The sequence below is a fragment of the Carettochelys insculpta genome, chromosome 8 (genome assembly GCF_033958435.1).
Source record: "Carettochelys insculpta isolate YL-2023 chromosome 8, ASM3395843v1, whole genome shotgun sequence".
Taxonomy (NCBI): Eukaryota; Metazoa; Chordata; order Testudines; family Carettochelyidae; genus Carettochelys; species Carettochelys insculpta.
The window spans coordinates 286604-309209 of NC_134144.1; positions in this window are offsets into that span (position 1 = coordinate 286604).

Consider the following 22606-nt stretch of genomic DNA (forward strand, 5'->3'; position numbering starts at 1 on the left):
ATACCAGTACTTCGAAGTTTAAAACTTTGGAGTTGCCGTGGGGGGCAATTTGCATAATTAAGTGCTGCCTATGTACGTCAGCACTTCATCAGTAAACTCCGAATAGCCTCATTACCATCCTTCCTTCAAAGGAAGGTGGTAATGTAGACACAGCCTACTTGTGCTGTGGGCAGAAGAGAGTGCAGTAATCATGTGAGAAGGCATTTCACAGCTATGAAGCATGTGTAACATCTTTTACCTCCAACTTTTCAAAGTTGCTTACATGCAGCGTGCATCAGGTAAACTTCTGTGTTGCAGTTGTACTCTTACTCATGATTCTGTCACGTCTTCGAAAAGTGTGTTTAGGAAAAAGGGGTACTGTGTTCAGGATATGTTTTTCTTTTAAATTTATACAGACTACCCAGTAGCTAATTGGTTCTTCCTAATGTTGTCAAGTGTGCTCTCTGTCCACCCTCCACCTCTTTCATTCCTTCAGCAGCATCCTTTGCCACTCCTTCATTTGTCCCCCTCGTCATCTTCTCATGACGTAATACCTACACACTTGAGGTAGGCAATATACCCCTCGTGTGCTCTTCAAGCTGACTGTATGTTCCCAGACAGGCTTGTCTTGTGCTCTGTGTGGCAAAGCTTATACAGTCATAAAGTGGGTAATCTCCAACTTCCTTTGTTATTACTAGCAAAGGTTTCTTTGCAGTGATAAAATGAAGCTTGTGGGAGTCTGGTTATTCTCAAAGCAGTGCCTTTTCCAGCTGAGTTGGAAATTGTTATGCAGCCTGCATGCTGCACAAAGTATACCCCTAACTGTACCTCAATTTGTTATTTAATAAAATGCTTTATAGTATCTTACATGAATTTTCTATATTGTTTACTACTCTGGGTTTCCTCACCTGCCACACTAGGTCATGACCTTGCTCTGTCAAGTCAAATAGGCCATTATTCTAGGGATCATTATGCTCTAAGGGTCTTCAAACTAATAGACAAAGACATAGCAAGACCCAATGAATAGAAGCTGAAGCTAGACAATTTAGACTGAATTAAAGTGCAGACTTTTGACAGGTGAGTTAACCACTGGAAAAACTTAGAGATGTGATGAATTTTCTGTTACTTGCAGTCTTTAAATAGAGATCAGATATCTATTTTTAAAAATATGCACTAGCTCAACTAGAAGTTAACAGGCTCACTGCAGGACTGACTGGGTGAAATTCTCAGCCATGGTTTGTGAAAGAGATCATTCAGAATTATGTTTATAACAATCTCTTCCTGGCCTGAAAATCTAACCGTTATATACACTCACGCAGAGCCAGTACACTTAGAACAGCTAGCAAGATGTAGCACCCTCCAAGGGTGTCAGAATCATAACTGCCTTATACCTGTCCATTATCCCCTTCTGTCTTGGTGCCATTTATAGGCCCTTTGCCATTCATTCTTGTGCAGAGTTAGTGCAGTCTTAGGACCTGGGCAGTGAAGAAGGAGCTCTCTGCAAATACACTGTGTAGGTGCTGATAATCTGGCAGTGTTTTATGGACTAAATTTATCAGAGCAGGTGTATTCACCTACTGCTCTTTGAATTACACATGCAGATGGAACACACTTAGCCAGCATTCTTGGTGAAGCAGTTTGGTTTTGCACTTGTCATGGGAAGCATTCAACCTAAGATAAAAGCTGCATGCAGACCTAAAGCAGTCTGTGTGGTCCCAGAATAACAGTCTTTCTGTTGCTGCTGTAATGCATATGTTCTTCCACAATAGCTAATTTCAGCACACAAACAGGATGATTTTCATCTGTGATCCAAATACATTTACACTGATATGTCTGTGTAGCTGGGTGCACCATGTTTCTGCCTCTGACCTGTTTTGCCTCTTTGCTCTCTGGCTGTTCAGTGGGCTTCCAAAGCATTTGCAAAACAGATTGATAGGTTTTGATTGTATCTTTAGACAGGAAAACATAATGACAAAACTCAGCTGAGCTGCTTGAAGTTGATACCATCTTTTCCTCTGTGATGGTTAGAAAAATGTCAGTTAATTCATTCTCTGCATTTCACTCTGGGAAAATTGGAAGTAGGATTTTCATTGCTGGAGATATCGAAGGGGAGTGAAAGGTGTGCAAAACAACCATCACCAAGTTTAAAATTGCAAAAATTCCACTATTGGGATGGCTGCAGAATTGGTCTATATGCCTGCACTTATTTCGAAAGGCAATACTCCAAAGAAGATCCAAAAATGGGAAGGAAGTAACATTAACTAATCTCTGAAATTTTACTCAACACCACTATAAAATGAGGAGTAACTCCATAAAAGCCTTGTGGAAAACATACCAGACAGGCACCATTTGAATATCACTCCCCTCAAAATTATTTGATGGTCAGTTGGTTCTGTGTGATTTCTTTAGATCAGTGAATAGCAGTACATATAGTCTCTTTACGACAAGGTGGTGGAAGCAGACCATCTGAGGTCAAACTGCTTCTGAGCTGTGTCTGCACACAACTGCTTGCATTTCAGATAAAACCTCTTACACAGATTGTGGCTCAGCACATAAACCTTAAAAGTGGTGTGTTTATTATGCTCAGCATGGTGATTTTGAAATCCCATCTGCTCTACAGCATAAAAAGCCTTCATTGTTTCAGCAGAGGAGTGTGCACTGCTGTTAGTACAGCATATTGTAAAGAAAGCACATACCACATTCATACCTGCAACATATGAGTGTACATGAATGTCCTTGGGAAGACTTTGCCCCAACTCATGAACATTGATTTAATTGTTCTTTGCCAGCTCATGTTATTCTTCTGTATTTCAATTTAGAGTAACTGTTGTGTTAAACACGTTTTTTTTTCCCCCCGATTGTTAAATCTTCAATGTTCAAGGCTTGATGGATTTGTTATAAGATTATTTACGAATGGGGTTTCATTCTCTTCAGTTGGTAGGTTTAACAAGACTTAACATAACTAATTGGCAGAACTGGAATTCACCTGCTGTAATCTCCTACAGCATGACTCCCATGTTGTAGATGACCTTCTCTTGAGCAGGGAGGGCCAGTCATGCAGAATAGTACAGTAGAGCTGGGGTATGGATGATTATATTCCTTATCGCTCTCAAACTGTTTACAAAGTTTAACACAGACCTCCAGAATGTTGAATGATTATACCCAAGCAAAATGCAACCCACCTCAGCACACACTGTGCATTTGTGAGTAGACCATTACAGTGTTCTGTGCAGGATCACACAAGTCATCTCAGGTCAATTTGAAGACTGCCTCAGTGTTTTGTCTCTTTTGTATAAAAATCCTTGTATTTGGCTACTCTGGCTGACAGTGTAAACCTGATACTTCAAAGCTGCTGGGCCTGCAGCATCTGTTGATGCATCATTTGGTCAACTGTATCTAGAAATTGTACAGGAAGTAGTACAGACTCAGCTGATCCATGAGAAATGAACATACGGCACTCAGGATTTCCATCTGAGATGTTGCTGCTAACATTGTTCTGTAACTTGTGACACAGCCCCAAGAGCTCAGCTTTCAGCAATCAATAGATAATGACGTGGCATTTTTGAGAACTTAGTTCCTAGTGGAGTTGCCATAAACTTTTTAATATATGTGCTAAATTGTATTTCGGAGAATGCAGTCCTGGGTTACAGATGGACATGGCCTGTGTGCATTTGTAGCGTTTATTGTGGACCTTTCATACGAATTCTTGAAGTGTGACATATGGCCGATGGAGAGGGGGATTGAATCGGAAGAACTTAGTTGTTACCAGTAGCCAAGATTTTCAGAAATGATTAGTGATTTTGGGTGTGTCTGTTTGTGATGCCCACCTGCAGAGAGATTTTCAGAGGAACAAGGCATCTGAAAATGTTGGCTGAGTTTTTTGACTCACTGGGAAGCCTCAATGCTCTAAACAGAGAGACAGTCACTCTGTGGCAGGGACAGGCAATAATTTTTAACATGGGGACAATCCAAGATTTTGGTAAGTGCTCAAAGACCACATTTTCCTATAGAGGAAGTGCAGGATCTGGGATAGAGGTTGGGTGCAGAAGGAAGCTTGGGGTAGGGCATTGGGGTGTAAGACAGGATAAGGGGTCAGAGTTTGTGTGAAAGTGACAGTTGTGATTTGCGGCAAGGGCTTGGGAGACAGGGTCTGGAAGGAGGTGTGAGCTCAGGAGAGGATTCTGGCCTGGGGGAGGGGTATAGGAGGTGGTGCAGGGTCTGGAAGGGAGTTGTGATGTGGGGGGGCGGGGGGGGAATGTGCAGTGTGTTTTGGCTGGTGACCTGGGGCAGGGAGGTGGGGGGGGGGTACGGGGGGCTGGGGTACCTGAGTCAGGCTCTGGCTTGGAGGCACTTATCTAGGCAGGCTCCTTGCCTTCTGCAACCCTAGATGGCTCTGACAGCAGTTTTGAGTTATGTGAAGCTCTGCTGCAAAGGCTGGGGGGCAGGAGGAGTCTTTGCATGGTGCTCCTATCCCCTAGTAAAATCTCTAAGCTCCTTTTGGCCAGAAACTGGAGACTACATGGAGGAGGAATCTGCTTAAAGTAGTGTGGGACTGTTCTGAAGTGGCTGGCTGCATTGTACCTAAGGGTCCCACTGGGGCAGTCCATGGGCCAGATCTGTTGACTTGGTGGGCCAGATTTGGCCTTCAGGCTTTGTCTTGCTCATCTCTGCTGTTTGGTTACATCACTGCAGAAATCACGCTGCAGTTGTCAGACATGTAAGCAGGGTGCCAAAGGCATGATGAGACTGATGTCCTTCAGTTATGATACTCCACACGTTGTTGGAACAAGCACAGACTGACTGAAACCCAACATTAGGAGGACCAGTTCCATAGTGTGCTGTTGGACAATCTGTGGACGCACATGCCCAAAACACAGTACTATCTGTAGACAGACGGGGAGGGTGCTTATAGTAACCTTGCCCAGTTTGTTAGGAGTCACAGAGCAGCTATAGAGCCAGGTGACATATGTCTGGAGCCCCTCACTTAGCTGCAGGCACACTGTTCCTCAGACTGGCCTACATGTTGTAGCATTACTTTATGCCGCGTTACCTTCGTCTGGATTGGCAAGAGCTCATTCATTTCCTTGAGGTAGGTATGTGCTCTTTGGACAGGCTGTTTCTATGACTCTCCCTTTTTCCTCTTGACCATTCCACATTTTAGCCTGAATGGCTCTGGCACCTGTTCTCATGGTGGGCCTGGTTGTGGCTAATAGGCAGCATGCTCTAATTCTACAGTTTCCTTCTCTTCCAGTTGCCTTTCCTGGCCCTTTTGGAGGTAACTCCCCTTTACACACCACAAACACCCACAGATCAGGTAAATCAGGAGCAGTTGTGAGCCCCAGCATGGACTAAGGAGCAACATACAGAGAGCTGGGACATGGGAAGTGGGTTAAAAAGACAAGTTAAATTTAGCTGGGGAAAGAGCAGGACCAAGTGGGGAAAACAAATCTAAGTACACATCTCCTGAAATGAACAGAAAGGGAGCTGTGCTAGTCTATATACTATCAAAACAAAAAAGCAGTCAAGTTTTATTAAAACAAATAACACATGACTGCTTTTTTGTTTTGATAGTAGATAGACTATCACGGCTCCCTCTCTGCTACTCAACATGCAAGGCATTACATTTAGCCGTTTGCAATGGAGATCCATCAACTACACGAAAAAACTCGCCCAGATCCAGACAGACATCATCTTTCTCTCCCAATACAAGAAAATGGACATTGTATCCAAGGGACTGACAGTGAAAAACCCATTACATCAACGTACTACACTGACTACAGCGAGCATGGCTCTCTAAGATTAATGTGCTACTTGACTGCTTTTTTGATCTCCTGCAATGGAGAGAGTTAGGAACTTGTGGCATTGAGACAGTTTGCCATGAGACACGCTTCATGTCACAGCAAGGGAGGATACAGCCTCTTTCAGTGCTGCTCTGCTCTTACAACACTGGGCAGCTGCAAACATGTTAGAGCTTCAGGGATGGGATTGCAGGACTCCAAGGAAGAGCACTGGGGAGGGAGATGGAGGTGTGAAAGTGGGTTGTGAAAGAACAGAACCTGAAGGGAGTCATGTCCTTGAGGGGGAGCTGGTACCACACCCTCTTTTAAGATACGCTGAAGCTCTTTTCTCTTCAGAAGATCATCTGTACAGATTGGACACTTAAGAGCATGGAAAATTGCTGGGCTGTAATTCTCTGCAGCCATGGCCTGACAGAATGTTCCCTCCCTCTGTGAGTGGGATTTTTTTTTTCCTCCCAGCCTGGTTTTCTGGAGGTTCTGAGGTGTGGCTTGGAGCCTTTAGTGCCAAAGCTGTTAGCTTAAACATGTGTATGGGGCTAGGGAATCAGAGACTCATAGACTATTGGAACTGGAAGGGACCTCAAGAGGTCATTGAGTCCAGTCCCCTGTCCTTGTGACAGGGAAGAAGTTGTGGAAACTTTTGAAAGAAAATGAAAAGACCATGGTTTCTGTGGAAACTTCCCTCAACGTGTTTGGTTAAAAACTGAACATTTTTCATTCTAGATGGAGGGTTGTTTTGTTTCGTTTTTGTCCTTAAAAACTTGGACCTTTGTTTTGCACAAAATTTCCTGTTTCCAAACACAGTCTTCGGGGCTTTTTTATTCTGTTTTTTTTTTTTTTGCCAAAACAAACAAACCAAACTCCAAAAACACCTTTCTAATGAAAAATGGTGACCAGCTCTGAGCTTGCTTTTCTTTCTGAGGTCTTTGTTGTGGCCTGTGATCACCAAAAGGAAAAGAGGACTGGCTCATTTTCTGCCCTGAGATTGCTATCTTCAAGGGTGAAAAACGAATAAGGAATGAGGCATTCCAACAGCTTTTGTGTTTCTGAGATCAGACTGAAATGAGAACCTGGTGCAGCTGGATTTGAGCAAAGCCAAAATGGTAGATTTTGGCCTGTCTTGCTGGACTGAGTAATGCTGCAGTGGTCTGATGTGGATGTCTCATGTTTTTTAACGCATTAATAATTTGGAGTTAGCCTGAGCAATTGTGTCTGACTGATGGCAGTTATGGACAAAGCTAGCTTACATGATAAGGTCTGTGACTTTTGTGTTGCAATGGTACAGCAATTGCCTGAGTGATTGTATTTATGTCTGAGACTTTAATATTACATTTTTTCAGTGATCCTTTAAAAAGTGCAGTTTTGTGTTTACCTCAATGGATTTCTGACCCTGTTCAGATAAAAACAAATAACACAAGAGGTTGAAGCAGCAATTTCCAATTTCTTCCACATGTGATGTGCAGAACATTATTCCTTTTAAGCAGTGAACTGGAATAATAATGAACTCGGAGACACAGCCTAGCCCTTTGGAACTCCATCTCTGTGAGGAATCCTTTTCAACGTTTGAATATATTTCTATAACACATCTTTTTGTTCATCTAAGTCCAAAAAAGCACTTACTCTATACATCCCTGACACACAAATTGGCATCTTATTTAAAGTTAATGTAGTCCCATTAGGCCACACTGTAAACTTAGTGTTATCCCACATATAGTCTACCACTCATGTGGCTATATTTCCATTTGAGGATGATGAGCTCATTCTTCTCCAAAAATGAGACTACAGCAGATTGCTTCTGCGAACTCCAGACCATGGTTATTACAATGTCAGATTTCACACTGTTTAGAATTTTTACACCAAAGTCCACTTCAGATTCCATATAGAAGTCAAGAATCTACTTTTAATTCAGTGGCCACATGTTGCGCTGAACCAACTGTCAGGACGCCAAGGCTGCTGAAAAGGAGGAATGGTGCTAGCGTCTGCAGATTGCTGTAATTCAGTCCAACTTTATACTCCTCCGAGGATCATGTGTTACTGAATACCTGCAAAGGCAAGTCTTTATCCTGATACAATTTTGATTGATTTGCATGGTCAGTTTTAACCCCCTTTCTTCTGCTGCCTGTTATTTTGACTTTATACACTGAGGAACAGAGTTTATCACTTGATTTTGGTAAAGCCCTCACCGTTGTTTAGAGGCCTTATTTTATCACTGATATGACCAACTCTCCAACTTCCCAAGTGTTCTCTTGTTGTTTTTTTATCAAAGTAATCTTTCGCCTCTCACATGGATTCTTGTAATTTTAACAGCTGTATGCTAATGGCCCTTGCTTTTATACACTTTTGCAAAGATTGCAAATATGTGTATATTTTAGTTTTCTTCATTTAGGAGTCACCAGTTTGCCACAATTCAAGTATTCTTTTGGGCATTACCGCAAAAGGTGGTCAGTCAGTTAAGACTGCAGAAGTTACTCTAGAAGCCATTACGATTATGAGAAATACAATACCCCAAATTGTCATGGGGCTTTTAACAGGTTTTAATTTGATAATTAGCAGTGGTGGGAAGAGCTTTTATCCACTTGGAAAAAAAAATCCACTACTACCTACCTACCTTTTGTGTCAGAGGTAGTGCTCCTACACAGTCCATTTGAAGAAGTTAATCAGTTCTGGTATTTTTTCAGATGGAACAGATGAGTGTTTTAGCTGCTGAATTGGTTTTTTGGGATTTATTTTTCTTGTGTATGAGTTTTGGTTAGGAATGAAGTCCTTTTGACTTCTCAATCAAAGAAAGTTCAGGGAGCAACTGTCTCACAAACATGTTAGAGCCTATTTACATGACACCCATTAGCTCCCTTTTTGGTGGATAAATTAGCTTTGTTGTTTGGACATACAAAGGTCTGTTTACAATTTTTTTTTTTTTTTTTTTTTTTTTTTAAAATCTTGCCACCATGAAGAGGTTTGGTAGGCCAAAAACCTCAAACAGTAATATAAAACTACCACCTATTTTCCCATCTTTGGAGAGTAGCCCATTTGCACAGGTGAGCATATCAGTATGTTCAAAATACCAAAATGAGAAAAAAAATAATAGCATAGTATACCTAAACAGAAATTGGAAAGAATTCAGTTACAATATTAGCTAAGCATGCATCACAAAATTCAAAGACAATTTACTGTGCAGTGCATGGACTTTCTGTAATAGGTTTAATTTATTATCTGAATCAGTCTAAAATCAAAGATGCCTGAGTGCACTAGCATATCAGTCATAGATTGATTGAAGGTACATTTTTTTGGGGTCCTTGTCTGGGAGCCAGATTTCTGGCTTTATCTATAGTTATGGATTACTTTAACCAATTAGATGTCCTAAGGCAAGAGTTTACCTCATTTTAATGTGTAAGAGTCTAGTCCAGAGGACTGATGACAGAAAAGGTGATCAATAGATATGAGACTTTAAGGTGCAGACTACATACCATATATGCTTCATCATTATCCCATTAGTTTATAAGCTGAGCAGCCTCTCAACCAAAGAGGAGTAGTCAAATATGGAAAATTGCCCTGACTCATTCATAAGCCCACCTTATATTTCAGGGCTTGGCAAACTTCATATCCCAGCCCACCAGGGTAAACTGCTGGGACATTTTGTTTACCTGAAGTGTCAGAAGTCATGAAGTCCTGCATTGTGCAGTGTTTGCAATTCATTCCCAGACAACTGGGGATGGCCAGCACATCCCTCAGCCTGTGCTGCTTCCTGCTGTTCCCATTGGCTGGCAACAGCAATAGGGAGTTAAGAGGATCTGTGCCTGTCAACACCTCAGGTAAACAGACCATCCCAGCGTGCCAGAGGCTTAACGTTACAAGATGGGAGCAGAGGTTTCCTGACCCCTGTTATAGTTTCTTTTAAAGTACTAACCTTTAATTTTTAATTAAATTGTATATTTGCTATTTTACAATTGAGATAAACATAGTACAGTGTATTAATATAAATAGAATATTTGGATATTGATAATATCATTTATGTCCATGTAAACAAATCACTTAAAAACATGTGCTTCCTTAAAGTTAAATTGTCCTAGTGATAACTCTTTGCGTTTTCTAGTACTGTTCTTCTACAGGACTAATTTATAATTACCGGTTCTTTTATAGCACATATGGTACTTATACTGATTGTAAAATAATTTATTGACATTAATACAGCAGCCATTAAAAGCTGCAAAGGCTTTGTTTAGTGGAGTAAATTTGTTAGAAATGAATGCTGAAAGAGTGGTGAGGCAGATCTGAATGAAATTTCACAAAATGCTAGACCTTATAAGCCAATCAGAAAAATACAGTGGATGATAGTGCTATAGCACTGGTATGCTGCTACTGTGCAATTTGATCTCTTCATGCATGTCAATGACTGGACCTCCTAAGACTCAAGCCAATCTGAAAATATAATGTGCAGAATCGATGGACTCTGTAATGAAATTTAAATAGCCTGTTATCACAACCAACATACCAATCTACAGGGCTGCTTTAAAATGAACAAAACAATAATAACTTCACTTTGATAAAATAGATGACATTCCAAGGGAAAGTCCTACAAAATTTATAACTGAATTATTTTCTAAGATATGCATTTGAGCTGTTACAAATAGGAAATATTGATGAAACTCCAAAGACCTTTGATCTGTCCAGGAACAGAATGGTAGCTTGCATTGATGAAAAAAACAATTTGAATTAAAACCACTGGCCATGGTCCGGGGGGGAGCATTTTACAGTGGTTTTGTCATGTTTAGCCAAAGGATCAAAGCTCCATCCTGTTGTTGTTTTTAAAAGTAAAACCTTGCCTAAAAACTTGAAGTTTTCTGAGAGTGTCATTTGTACATGCACATGAAAAGGGATGGAGGGGTGAAAGTGGAACTATTGAATGGCCTGAAAAAGTGTGGAAGAAGAGACCAGGAGCAATTTTAAAGAAAAAAGAAGTTACTCACCTGTAGTAACGATGGTTCTTCGAGATGTGTCCCCGTCGGTGCTCCACAATAGGTGTCGGGCTCGCCCGGCGCTGCAGATCGGAAATCTTCCAGCAGTTTCTCCTGGATCGCGCATGCGCCAGCGCTTGCCGCCCCCCTGCGTGCCCCCAGCTGCATGCACGATCCGGTCCCCGCCAGTTCCTTGACCAACCACCTCGGATGCTCCTGAAAAACACTAGACAGAGATCCGAAGCGGGGAGGATGGGCGGGTGGTGGAGCACCCACGGGGACACATCTCGAAGAACCATCGTTACTACAGGTGAGTAACTTCTCTTTCTTCTTCGAGTGGTCCCCGTGGGTGCTCCACAATAGGTGACTACCCAGCAGTAACCCAAGTAAGGAGGTGGGTAATCGATTTATGTGCAGCTTGCCCCCGAGAAGACTGCTGTCGACAGACGGGTATCCTCTCAGAATACCCAAGGCAGGGCATAATGCTTGGCGAAGGTGTCATAGGATGACCAGGTCACCGCTCTACAGATGTCTGTTAACGCGATGCTCTTGAATAAGGCTGTTGATGCTGCCACCGCCCTGGTGGAGTGAGCCCTGGGCGGGGCCAGCAAAGGAGTCTTTCGAAGTTCGAAGCACATTGTTATACAGGGCACAATGTGCTTTGAGATTCTCTGCAAAGAGAGACCTTCTCCTTTTGACCCAGGAGCGAGAGAGACTAGAAGCCTGTCCGTTTTCCAGAAGGACTTAGTTCTGTCTGTGTGGAAGGCCAACGCCCTCCTCACATTTAGGAGATGCAGGCGTGCCTCCTTGCCGGAGCTGTGAGGCTTCGGGTAAAACGAGAGTAAAACTATTGGCTCGTTAAGATTGGACTCCGGAGAGACTTTTTGGAACAAAGGCTGGGTGCAGCCTTAAGGTTACCGCCTCCTTTGAGAATACTGTGCAGTGCGGCGTTGCCATCACTGCCGCGAGCTCACTCACCCTGCTGGCTGACATAGTTGCAAGGAGGAAGGTTGTTTTTATCGTAAGGAGACGTATGGGAACTGTGGCTAATGGTTCAAAAGGTGGACCTGATAGCGTGCTGAGCACCAAGCCCAAATTCCACGATGGTGGAAGCGGTTTCCGAGGGGGTACAGGTTTACCAGCCCCTTTAAGAACCTGGTAACGATAGGATGGGCGAATACCATGGGCCCTTCCTCTGTATGCCGAAAAGGCTGATATAGCGGCGAGGTGGACCTTAGCAAGGATAGAGAAAGCCCGCCTTTCTTTAGGTTCAATAAGTATCCTAATATTACAGGTATAGGAACGTCAAGGGGAGCTAACTGGTTGGCGGAACACCAGGCTGTGAAATGAGTCCATTTGTGCTTGTAAGTCCTCCTGGTGGAGGTCCTTCAGCTACATTCCAGGACTTGTTGTGCTCCTTCCGTACATGTGCTCTTTAAGGAGCTGAGCCATGGATTAGCTATGCTTGTAGGTGCAGACCTTAAGGGTGTGGGTGCACTATGGACCCTTGGGCCCGCGGGAGTAAGTCCGGCGCCACTGGTAGAGGGAGCAGTGGGCAGTCCGATGTGCGCAGAAGCAAGGGAAACCATTGCTGCTGATCCCAAGCGGGACTATGAGTATCGTGCGAGCTGTCTCCCTTCCGACTTTGTGCAAGACCTTGTGGATAAGCACTGCGGGGGAAACGCGTAAAGTAGGGAGCCCTTCCATGAAAAACATGAAAGCGTCCCCCAGGGACCCCCACCCCACTCCTGCTCTGGAGCAGTGCTGGGGACACTTTTGTTGTACTGGGTGGCAAACTTATCGATCTGGGGAAACCCCCATGTACGAAAAATGCGCTGTAGCAGATCGGAGCGGATCTGCCATTCGTGCGTGATTGCAAAGTGCCTGCTCAGCTGGTCTGCATTCACGTTGTGCACGCCCGGCAAGTATGAGGCTTTCAACGTTATGTTGTTGGCAATGCACCGATTTCCACAATCGGAGTGCTTCTGCACATAGGGCATGGGATCGTGCTCCTCCTTATCGATCGATGTAGACCATAGTGGAGGTATTGTCAGTATTGAATCCAACCACTTTGCCATGCAGGTAATCTCGAAAATGTTTGCAGGCGTTGAACACTGCTCTGAGCTCCAGTATGGATATGTGCAGTGTCTGTTCCGCAGGGAACCATAGCCCTTGCGTTACCTTGTCGCCGATGTGCGCTCCCCATCCCATGTGGGAGGCATCAGTAGTAAGAAAAGCAGAAATTTGTGGTTGGTGAAAAGGCACCCCCCACTAGCAGATTCTCGGGGTTTTCCCACCACGCCAGGGATCTGCGCACCTCTGTTGTGGGCGACACCACCCTGTGGACAGTGTGGGATGCCGGTTTGTAAACACTCGCCAGCCAATGCTATGGGCTTGACATGTGCAACCTGGCATTCTGTACCACAAACGTCGCTGCCCCCATATGGCCCAGCAGCTGTAGGCATGGTAAGATCGGCACCGTGGGGCTGTATGTAATAACTTGCACCAGCGAACTGATTGCGCGGAAGTGGGCATCGGGTGGGTACACCCTTGTTGTGATAGAGGTTATGCGTGCCCCTATGAACTCTATATGTTGTGTGGGTTTGGACTTCGACTTGCGAGGTTGATGACTAGGCCCAGCGACGAAATATGTCCGCTGTGACACACATCATGCGTGAGACCTCTGCCTTCGAGGTCTCTTTTGAAAAATAAACACCCCCTGTCTGTGCAGGTAGGCTGACACCACTGCCAGGATTTTGGTAAGACTCTGGGGGCCGAGGAGAGGCCAAACGGAAGAACCCTGTTCTGGAAGCGCTCCTGGCCGACCGTGAAGCGGAGGAAGCGTTTGTGTGCCGGGTGGATTGTTATATGAAAGTAAGCATCTCATAAGTCGAGTGCTGCAACCCAGTCTCCATCGTCCAGTGCCATGAGTATCAAGGCAACTGTGATCATCTGAAACCGTTGTTTGCGCAAGTAACGGTTGAGGCCCCGAAGATCTGAGATGGGCCTCCGGTGTCCTGTTTTCTTCTCCGATAGGAAGTAGCGTGAATAAAAACCTTCCCCTGGACTTATTCCGGCACTCTTTCCACCGCACTTGTGAACATAAGATGGGTCACCTTGTGCTTGAGCCTCGCCTCGTGGCAGCGCCCCTGAGGTGAGGCCTGGTGGGAGGCTTCGTTGGTGGAAGCGACTGGGAGGGGATCGCGTAACTGTGGCTATGATCTCCAGCGCCCATATGTTTGTGGTGATCTTTTGCCATTGGGAGTGGAACGGTCTGAGGCGATGATGGAACATGAGATGAGAGTGGCATTGAGCGAGGGTATTGATAGTGCAGCCCCCGACATACCCATCAAACTTGTTGCCTTTGAGGCCTGACCCGAGGGCGTATGGCTTTGTTGAGAACGTCACCTAGGGGTTCTGTATTGTTGCCGCTATTGATAGCGCCCGTGGCCATAGCCCCGTTTGATATTGAGCACGCTGTGGTTGTAAGCATGGCGTCTTTGCTGAGGATAAAATTTTTCCCTCCTGTATGGAGGAGTATAAATGCCCGAGCTTCTAAGTGTAGCTCTCGAGTCCTTACTGGAGTGAGGGACGGAGTCGGTTGAGTCTGCAAAACAGCTTTTGTGTGTAAAAGGGAAGGTCCACGATTTTCGCCTGTAGGTCCCTCGAGATACCCAACGTCCAGGGCCAGGATTCTCTATGCATGACCACTGCTGTAGCCGTTGAGCATGCCGCCGTGTCCGCCACGTCCAGGACAATCTGGACTCCCGTCTGCGATGCTGCGTAGCCCTCTTGAACAATTGCCTTTAACACCGGCTTTTTGTCTTCCGGGAGTGAATCCTTGAGGGGAGTAAGCCCGGAGTAATTATCAAAATTATGGTTTGCTAGGTGTGCCAATAATTTGCCATTCTCAATAGCAGGATAGGAGAGGAATATACCTTCCTGCCAAACAGCTCTAGCTTCTTAGCATCTTTGTCTGATCCCCGATTTGTACTGAGAAGCCTTTGATCTCTGCTGGGACGACCCGACCACCAAAGAATTTGTTGTGGGTGACTGAAGAGGAACTTCATGCCCTCTGCTGGGACGAAGTATTTCTTATCCGCTCTCCCATTCGTAGGCGGAACAGAGGCCGGAGTCTGCCATATAGTAATGGCTGACTCCAGAATGGCTTCATCCAGTGGAATAGCAATTTTGGATGAAGCTGGGGGTCTCAGATTTTCCAGGAGTTTGTGATGTTTCTCCTGCACCTGTGCCATTTAAATGTCATGCGTGAAAGCCACCCTTTAAAACAGCTCCTGAAACTGTTTAAGGTCATCCCGGGGAGAGACATCCCCAGGGGCCATGGCCTCGTCTGGGGAGGATGAGGAGGAACCCCTAAGGTAAACCTCCTTTGAACTCTCGGGTTCCCGCAGGCGATGACACACTTGCTCGCTGACGGATTGTGAAGGAAAGTCTCGGGGTTCTAAATTTAACTCCCCTTGAGACAACTGTGTTTCCGTCCCCGATCGGGAGCGCCCACGGGGGTATTGAGCGGCCGGGGGTGGGGACCTGCCCCTGGGTGCAGGCCTGTGGTTTATCTGTGTCCAGCCTGATAGGGACGACCATGGCAAGGGTCCGGAGATGGAGACCTGAACCACTCATGGGGTGTGTACCCCCGATGTCTGGGAGAGCAAGACCTCCACGGTGACACTGATAGAGGTGAAACTGACTTGTGACAGTACTCCAGGGGGATCCAATCCCAGAAAATGGTGAAGGTGGCCCAAGCTGTGGTGACATGGGTTGGAGGAACGGAGAAGGCGTTTTTTTTTTTTTTTTTGGTTTTCCTTTTTCCCCTGATGGAGACACAGGCCTTTGGTGCGGCGTGTGTATCACAGGGGGAGGGCTTGGTGCTAACAGCAGCGCAGCCCTGTCCAGAGATGGACTGCGGTGCCGGGTTTTTGATGTTTCCTTGCCCCTCCGCTGCGGGGCCGGCACTGCCCCCTCCCCTGCCGGGATCTCGGCCCTGCTGTTAGCACCGTGCTCGCACCGTCAGCTGCGGTGCTGCGCGGGTATCCCCCTCCGGTGCCTGCAGGCTCCATGCCTGGCACCCCTGCACCGCTGGTGCCGCGGGGGTCTGTGCCGCCTGTGAGGGTGCCGCCGCCTGAGTATGCGGCTGGTAGCTGTGTGCTTCACTCGTCCTGCTTGCTGCAGATGCAGGGCAAGGATCGAGCCAGGGAGGGAAGACGACTGGTAGCTGTGTGCTCCGCTCGTCCTGCTCGCTGCAGATGCACGGCAAGGATCGAGCCAGGGAGAGTTCCCTCCGTTTCTGCACTGGGGGGGGCGGGGGTCAGAGCACAGTGAGAAACGTGGCCGGCTAGCCTGCAATTCCCGCAGGCGTCGGCTGCCTTTGCTATGCCCCACGGAGGCCAGCATAGCTTCACAGTATGACTCACGCTGTGTAAAAACCTGAAGAGGCCATTGTGGTGAGTCCTTTATTGTTAAGAGGGTACTTAGCACTTAATCCGTGCCTTTCCTCCTCAAAGAGTGATCACCGACCTGCAGCAGCGGGAGGCCTAATGGCCCTTCACGTCCGCTCTGTTCTTCTCTGCTCCTCTCTTTATCCTTTTTTTTTTTTTTTGTTTAATAACCGAAAAACAACAAATTACACGTGGAAAAAAAACCACTAAGTAATCTAACTCTGGCCTTAGCCTGAGCGGATTCCGTCTGCAGCCGATGGCGGTTGAGAAGGAACTGGCGAGGACCGGATCGTGCGCGCACTGGCGCATGCGCGATCCAGGAGAAACTGCTGGAAGATTTCTGATCTGCAGTGCCGGGCGAGCCCGACACCTATTGTGGAGCACCCACGGGGACCACTTGAAGAAGAATCTGCTGTGCTCATTTCGAACATGTTCTGAGCACACAAGACAGGTAAGTTGAAACGTGGTCAAAAAAATTAAAACTACCTTGGCTGTAATACTTGGCTTAACTTCTCTTCTACAGCCATTTGATGTCTGCCTGAACAAGCCCTTTAAAGACAGACTGCCCGAAATATGGTCTGACCTGAAATAAATCTGATCACCGGATCAAGAATGCGTGGGAGTCCATTCACTCAGAAATGACCAGGGGAGAAGAAAAGCATTTCCAAAATGAATCAGCACTTGATGGGTCAGAAAATGATGCCATATTGATGCCACTTTGGAGGCTGATAAGGAACGTGTGTGAAGACAGCATAGTTGATATAATGATGATGCAGGAGCAGCTATGATCGAAGCGGAGTTTAATGAACTGTTTGGTGAATTGAAGACTGATTCAGATTTTGAAGGAGTTTGACTTCGTAAATAAGTACATTAGAAGGCAGGCGGCTGGGCCTGAGGGTGCAGGGGGAGCTGTGGGCTGGGGGCGTGTTGGGAGTGGGCTGGAGGGTATAGGGGAAGCCGCGGAGTGTGGCTGGAGGTGCCTGACCGCATGGCTGCTGGTGCCTTGTCAGCATGCGGTTGCCCCACCATGCGGCAGGAGCCACTTTGCAGTGTGCAGCTGAAGTGGAGGAGGTGGCGGTTCCTCTGGACTGTACTTGTGGTAAGTCCTTAACTTACCTGTGGGGAGCAGGGGTTAGGAGACCAGGCCAAGGGGGGTTTGGGAGTGGGATGGGTCGTGGGGTGTTGGGAGCAGGCTGGGCCAGAGGATGTGGGGAGGGGCTGCTGGCAGGGGTTCAGATTGGGCCAGAGGATGCGGGGAGGGAGGTTGAGACCAGGGCGGTATTGGGAGCAGGCTAGGGCGTGAGTAGGGTTGGGTTGCGAGCAGGTGGGGAGCTCAGTGACAGGGGAGCAGGCGGTGGTGGGGAGGATCGAGGTGGCCCAATCCTCACTGCCATTTATCATAGAATTCTAGGGCTGGTAGGGACCTCAGGAGGTCATCTAGTCCAGCCCCCGGACTAAAGCAGGATCAGCTCCATCGTATGTCAAGCTGGGACTTAAAAACCTCTAGGGATGGAAATTCCACCACCTTTCTTGGTAAAAACATTCCAGTCCTTCACCACTCTCCTGGTGAAAAAGTTTTTCCTCATATCCACCTTACACCTCTCCCTCTGTAACGTCAGACCATTTTTCCTTGATCTGTCATCTGACCATTGAGAACAGTCTCCTTCCATCCTGTTTAGAGCCCCCTTTCAGAAAGTTGAAGACTGTTATCAAATCACCTCTCAGTCTTCTCTTCTGCAAACTAAAGAAGTCCAAATCTCTCAGCCTCTCCTCATAGGTCATGTGCTCCTAATCATTTTTGCTGCCCTCCACCAAACCCGCTCCAGCATGTCCACATCCTTGCTATACTGGAGGGCCAAGAACTGGATGCAGTACTCCAGATGATGCTTCACCAGAGCCAAGTAGAGGGGAATAACCACTTCTCTAGATCTGCTGGAAATGCTTCTCCTAATGTACCCCAATATGCCATTAGCCTTCTTGGCTACAAGGGCACACCGTTGACTCTTATCCAGCCTCTCAACCACTATAATCCCCAGGTCGTTTTCTGCTGCACTGTTACTTAGCCAGTCAGCCCCCAACCTGTAACAGTGCTTGGGATTCTTCCATCCCAAGAGCAGGACTTCGCACTTGTCCTTGTTGAACCTCATCAAAAAATTTTTGGCCCAATCCTCCAATTTGTCGAGGTCACTCTGGACCCTGTCCCTAACCCCCAGTGTATCTACCTGACCCCCTAGCTTAGTGTCAGCAAATTTGCTGAGGGTGCAATCCATCCCCTCATCCAGGTCATTAATAAAGATGAACAGTACTGGCGCTAGAACCAATTCTTGGGGCATTCCACTTGAAACCAACTGCCAACCAGACACTGAGCCACTGACTACTATCCATTGGGCCCATCTGTGAAGCCAGTTTTCTATCCATCTTACAGCCCATTTATCCAATTCATGCTTCCTTAACTTAAGCGCAAGAATATCGTGGGAGACTATGAAAAGCTTTGCTAAAGTTAAGGTATATCATATCCATTGACTTCCCTATGTCCACACAGGCTAATCAGTTTTGTCATGTTATTTCTTGCGCACATAGTCCTCTGCGAGCCCTGAGCAGGGGTAGCAGCAGCACCAGCAGCAGCCCATGGGCACCGAGCAGACAATGTGGACTCTCGAGCACGATGGCGGGTGGGCCAACAGACTGGCTTCTTCCCCCTCATTCTGCATGAGATGAGGGTCTGGAACACTTGGGTCCCTAGATTACTTTGGTTAATCCAAATGGCGTATGAACCATGATTTGGTCACTGGCGTCAAAGGGAGCACGACTCCTTATGTCACCCCAGGGAAGACAACCCGCTCAGAAAATTCCCCAGTGCCTTGTGGATACGTGTGGGCACATCTGAATAACAAAGAACCCATCTCAAAGCACGAGATCAACTTTGACATGCAAGACCTGTTCTTCAGAGAGTATCCAGGTGGTATGTGAACAAGTATGTTCTAATATTCAAAAGGCATCTGATTTGGGTGATCTGAAAACCAAGTATGATGGATTGAAGAAAGCACTTGGACCAAATGTTACCAAAGTCACCCCACTGAAGCATTTAAATGGACAGGTGATCACAGACAAAAAGCTTCAGATGTCCAGATGAGTGGAACACTACTCAAGTCTTTATTCCCATGTGTGTACAGTACAACCTGAAACTTGACAACGTCATCTCAACTCCTCCAGAAATGTCTGAGCTAGATGCAGAGCCTATGGAGGAGGAACTTTCTCAAGCTCTTCAGAACCATTTGCAATGAACAGCAGAGTCAAACAAGGGTGTGTTCTTGCTTCTACCCTCTTCGGCATATTCTTCTCAGTTCTACTAAATGGCGCATTTCAAAACTCATGCAGCAATATATTTCTTCACACAAAATTAGATGGCTGTCTCTACAGCCTGGCAAGACTCAAGGCCAAAACTAAGGTCAAGAAAGTCCTCATCAGGGAGCTCCTCTTTGCAGATGATGCAGCTCTCGTTGCTCATAATGAAGACATGCTACAGTCACTGATGGATTCTCTATCCACAGCCTGCAAGTTGTTTTCCCTTGATATAAGCAAGAAGAAAACTGTTATATTCACTCAAGGTATACCTCAGTGACTAAATGTCATTCTGCGTAACAGTCCATTAGGTGTGATTCAACCATTCTGTTATCTTGGATCTATTGTCACCACAAACCCTATCCATAGACCAAGAACTGAACATCAGAATTGAGATGGCAGCTATGATTTTTGGCAAACTTATGAAACGAGCATGGAACAATCCTAAGCTGACAGTGTATTGAGTATCCTGCTATATGGTTCTGAGGCATGGACCACCTACTTGAACCAGGACTGAATATCAACTAGCAAGTTAAAGTATCAAATGCAGATGTTCTGTCCACATCTGGCATATCCAGCCTCATAGTGATCCTCAGTAGCAGAGAACTACGATGGCTTAGTCATGTGAGAAGAATGGGTGATGAACCATCTTCCCAAAGAAATCCTCTTATGTGAACTGTCATATGGGTTGAGAACAAGAGGAAGACCAAAGCTAAGGTTTAAGTATACATTCAAAAACACCACGAAAAAAATTCAACATCCAAAATCCTGGGTATCTACATCATCAGATCAAAATACCGGGTGACGATTGCTACGACAGGGCACATCATCCTTCGATAGTATATGTGCAAGCCACATAAAAGAACTTCGTCTCAAAATGAAAACCTTTAAGACTCAAGAATTCAGAAATAGACTGACACGCAGTTACTGCAATCAACTATGCAAATCCAATATGGGATGGATAAGCCATGAGAGAAGCTGCAGACTCAAACACTGCCCATGGATCCTCACCACCACTAACTACCATGTCTTGAGACGAAAAGGGACCATAGCACTTTAGAATATGAGACTTCAAAAACAGTACATGGATATTTAATACATTGTGATTTTTAAGGTATGAGAATACATATTTATTCAATTATAAACAGATTTTTCATTAGATTACATTAAAATTAACCTACTAAATTTTTTGTCTGAGGCTATGTCTACACCACAATATAAATTTGGTTTTATTATAATTGATTTTGTCAGGTTTTATAATTTTGATTTTGAGTATCCTCACCTCCCCACGAAGTCCCCACAAGGTCAACTTAGTGCTGCCACATTGAATTGCTGAACATCGACTGCTGCAGCAGTACGTTGTAGGAACCTATCCCACAGTTCCATCAGACTTGTAATATTCTGGGTTTTTTCACTGGTGCAGTATGGGGAAAGAAGTGTCCCACAGGTGGCTGTGGTATGTGATGTCATCTTCCCACATTGCATTGGGAGTAGACAAAGGAAAACCAAAGAAGTAGACAAAGGAAAACCAAAGAGGCTTGCTTCAGAAGGTGACTGAATTACGTATACTGGCTGTTCAGCTGCTTTTCCCCCCATAGAAAGAACAATTTAGGTATGATTGTCATACTGCCCTGGGATCACCCAGGTGGCTGTATTATGTCATCTGGCACTCCAGCCACTTTTCCCAGAAACATCATTCCCAAAAATACTACAGGAAGAGAGTTCTGCTTGAGGGAAGAGTAGGATAGTAAAGTTGTGGAAAGAGCTTTAGTTGTTATGCTTAGCAATCTCCCTCAGGCAGGGGAAAAGCCTGCATTGAAGGATTTTTGGTTTCCCATTTCACTACACAGACATGTCCAACATGGGGCATGGAAGTCAACAAAATTTCCAAATTATTAGCAAAGTACCATTCCATGCAAGGGACTGTCATACTGCCCTGGGATCACCCAGGTGGCTGTGTCACATCAACTAGCACTCCAGCCACTTTTTCCCCACTTGATACGTGGGATCAGCCAGGTGGCTGTGTTATATCAACCGGCACGCCAGCCACTTTGCCCAGAAACATCATCCCGAAAATGCTACAGGAACAAATATCTGCTTGAGGAAAGAGGCAGCGGATTATCATACGAAGCAAAGCAGACAGGGGAGTTTACGAGGGAGGAGAGCAAGTGACCCTGCTGCTGAAGAAGCTACCAGGTGAGAGTGCTGATCTCTGGGTGAGTGAGTATGTGCTTGAACTGCTGGCACTTGAACTGCCATTTTGATTGCAGGTGGGGGGAGTTTCAGTTTCAGTGGCAGGTAGGACTGCCTGCCTGACCTTTTGCTCCCTTGATCAGCCTTCCCCTGTGTGACTCATAGGGGGAGGGCCTGAGAGAGGCCAGCAGGCTTAAAAGCCAGAGGCAGGAGTGACCAGGGGAGTGAAGCAGGCAGGGAGCTGCAAACAGGAGAATTGAGGAGGGAGCGTGACAGAGGACTATAATGGTTAGGAAAACCCACAACACCTGTGCCAGCACTACTGCTGTCTCCTCCACTTGTACCTGTAGCCAGACAGACTGCCTGACCATGGATGTTTCTACCCAGATCCTGGTGTGGTTCTGCAAGGAGTGTGGCTTGCCGTTCCCAGTTACTGATACCCAAGCTGAGGGGAATATTCAGTGTGAAAGGTGCCTGCTGGTGGAATCTCTCAGGCAGCAGGTGGGGGAGCCACAGGAGGAGGTGGCCAGGTTGAGGAGTAGCCAAGTCCATGAGCAGTTCCTGGATAGTATTCAGGTGGAGACTGCGGAGGTAACTGTCCCAGTGCACAGGATCGCTAATAAACCACTGGAGGAGGTGGACCAGGGTGGACACTGGCAGCTGGTTACTTCTCGCAGCGGGCAGCATCCCACCCCTGCTCAGAACCCTCCCCCTGTGGTACTGGAAAACCGTTATGCTGTACTCGATACAGGAGACCAAGAATTACCCCGTACAGAAGAGGAGAAGCCTCGTACCCCCAAGGCTGGGAAGTCTACTACCACCCCTGCAAGAAGGAAATGTACAGTAGTGGTGGTTGGAGACACTCTTCTGAGGGGGACAGAGGCAC